Here is a 3,424-nt window from a genome sequence, read left to right as displayed (position 1 = left end):
CCCAATGGATTGCCTATCGAACTTTCCAAACTCAAGCCAGACAGATTAGCCCCATACTTAAAGGCTAAGTGTGAGGACTCTAGAAGTTTGAGACTCCTGCCCCTGGACCAAATGACGGCCACTATTGTTACCATCCACAAGGAGGGGAAGCCTAAAACAGACTGCGGGTCCTATAGGCCAATATCCCTGCTGAACGCAGAACCCTAGATTCTTGCTAAGCTCCTAGCTATGGCCATGGCATTTGACACCATCGAATGGGCATACTTGTGGGCAGTATTGGCAAAAATAGGGTTTGGCACGAAATTGATACAATGGGTGCAGCTACTGTATTCTCATCCTCTGGCCCAAGTTGTAGTTAACAATATAAAAAATAATTTACAAAAAAATCGTCCACCTTCGGGCTTGGTAGGGGGAACCAGACAGGGATGCCCCCTTATCCCCTCTTCTATTTGCCCTGGAACCCTTGGCAGCCTGGGTACGTAGGGACCCGATGATTCGGGGCATGCGCTGGTCTCCGGAACGGGAACACAGTATTTCCCTTTATGTCGACGACATTCTCCTTTATTTGACTCCTCCGAGACTATCTTTGATCGTGGTTTCAGATATCCTTACGGTCTTTGGTAGATACCCCGGCTACTCCATAAACTGGAGCAAGTCCCTCCTAGTCGTGCTGGCGGGTGGTCCGCCGATCCTTCCGCAGGGGTGTCCCATACAGACATATGCAGAAGGCTTTAAATATCTGGGTATCTTCCTCTCCGTGGACCCCTCCCTCCATTTTTCCCCTAACCTGCCCCCCCCCCCCTTGCTCAGGCTGCGTAAAGATATTGATAGTTGGAGATCGCTACCCTTTCCCTGCTAGGGAAGGCTGCTCTTTCAAATGATGTATTTACCCCTGTTCCTGTATGCCCTTCAGAACTCCATGGACCCGATACCCGTGTGCTATTTTAGAGAAGTAGAGAGCCTCCAACGGGATCTGTTGTGGAATGGCAAACCACGTAGCGCTCTCGGTAAGCTTTCCCTGAACTGGTATTACGGGGGCATCAGTCTTCCCAATATCAAATTGTACTACTGGGCAGCTCATCTGTCCTCCATTAACCACTGTACTTATGCCAAGCCTGGAGACCCAGGTTATAATATGGATAGATGGCTCCTCTCTGGGGAACTTCAACAGAGCCCTCTACTCTAGACCCCGGTGCTACAAACTTACGGGCCGCACTAAACACGCGGTACATGTCTCGCATGCGGCTACTAAATGCCTTGGTTGGGGGCGTTGGCTAACACTGGCAAGGCTGCTATGGGATTCCGAACAACTGGGCAATTTGTGTGGTGTAAGGGATTCAACAAGTGGGATCTCATGTATTTCCCGGATTGGCGATCTGTGGGGGAAAATGGATATTAAATACTTTGCCGCATTGCAGCAACACTACAAGTTGGCTGACTCTGAACGCTTCTGCTACAGACAGGTCAGAGACGCATTACGCACTCACTTGCAGCCCGGGACACACCATTGGACTCATCCCACCTAGAAGATAAGAGTACTAGATGGCCATATTCCTGACAGCACCATTTCACTGATATACAAAAACTGGTCAACAATATCTCGGATCCTCTTCAGTCAGACCCTCCGCGAAAAGTGGCCCAGAGATGGCATTGAGATGGATGATGAGGAGGGGCAGGAGGCTATCTCCTCCCTCCTAGAGTGATGGCAATACCTGTCCCCTCCGACTTGTCCAACTAAAGTTCCTACACAGGGTGTACATAACAGGGCCCCAATTGGTACGGATGGGGAGGGCAGACGAAAGAGACTGTAGACAAGGATGTGGCCAGCTGGGAACCTTCATTCATATAGTCTGGGAATGCGAGCTGATCCATCCCTATTGGCGTAACAACCATGACATCATAATTACGGTCTTGTCCGTGCAACTCCGTCTGGAAGCCCGCAGGTGTCTATTAAACATCTGGGAGGTTACAGATTTGAATGTCTGCTTGATACAGTGGGTTACGTTGGGGCTAATAATAGCTAAGAGAAACATTTTCCAGCGATAGGGGCCATCGCTCCCTCCTATAGTGTGAGACTAGGAAAGACTTGGATTGGGCAATGTTTCGAAAAAAACTGTGGCCCGTGGATGTCCCAAAAAATGGACCCGTGTTTGGGGCTTGTGGAACTCCTACCTACTGAGGAGATCCATGTCAACCTCCCCTGACTCCCAATACCGAGGATCACCCTTCACCCTAGACCATCCACATTCTTTTCTCTATATTGCGATTTACCTACTGCTCTCATGAAGCCTAATGTACTACTTCCTCTGAAAAGTCATTGTATTGCTGATGTTTATTTCTCAATAAAAATGTTTTACAAAAAAAATAAAAAGCTTTGCAACGGGCGGGCAGGGGCAAATGTTGAATCCTAATTAAGATGGATTTCTCAGCAATTCATTAAGTAGACAAACTGGGAATACCAAGCCGAAGATGCGGACAGATTGCCAATTATTTCTGTAACTACTGCCTATAGATGGGATCAGTGCTGCAGCAGTTCATGTGCCATGGTAGGCAAATTGGTGGACTGTCTACTTTTCCAACAGGTATTGCACTAACTGTGCACGGAGACCACCACCCAGGGACTTATTTGCAACCACATTGAATGCTCAAGTTCCATAATACTGTAACTGGAGAGTGGAGTTTAGCTCAGGTGGATCTCTTTCTACGAAGTTGGGGTGGAGGTCTCATCTTCATGCTGACTGCCATAGTGAATCGAGCCAGGAAGCTAGAGGTGGAGATAATTCTGGTGACTCATATGGAAGTCTTAGCCTTGGTTACACCTACTTCTGGAGGATATGCAACTTTACGGTTATGATTACATCTCACCTACAGATCTGTAAGGGAACCAGAGGAGAACCCCATACGATAATGCACAACCATCTTTTTCATGGCATATTTCAGGCTCCAAAGGAATGTATAAGGACTTATCACAGGAAGCTACCCTTTTCATAGAGCAGCCCTAGGAAACTAACAAGTACAGACCAGCAAGTTCTAGTTGGCACGTGGAAAGACAAGTTGATCCCACAGGAGCAGACATTGTACTGGTTTTCAATCTTAACATATCAGAAGGTAAAGCGTACATAACTCCTTCAACTGAGCATTTGCTTCTGGGTGCACTCCAATATCAAGCACTCAGCCTGGTTTCCATTCACTTCTCCAAGTTAATGAAAGGTATCAGGTTGTGGCACCCTCCGGCACCGAAATATTCTAAAATAAGAGATGTTAACTTAGGGCTGAGATTTCACCTTTTGTCAAGACCATCCAGACATCTCATGAGCAACTTTTTCTTTTAACTAAATTAAACCAGGCTTCTATTTTTTTTGCAAACAGGAGTCTGTGCCAGCTTTGGACCTACTGTGCTAATCTTGTACCCTCAGATTTTGCT

The sequence above is a fragment of the Lissotriton helveticus genome, chromosome 7, assembly GCF_964261635.1.
Source record: "Lissotriton helveticus chromosome 7, aLisHel1.1, whole genome shotgun sequence".
NCBI lineage: Eukaryota > Metazoa > Chordata > Amphibia > Caudata > Salamandridae > Lissotriton > Lissotriton helveticus.
This window is presented reverse-complemented; position numbering follows the sequence as displayed.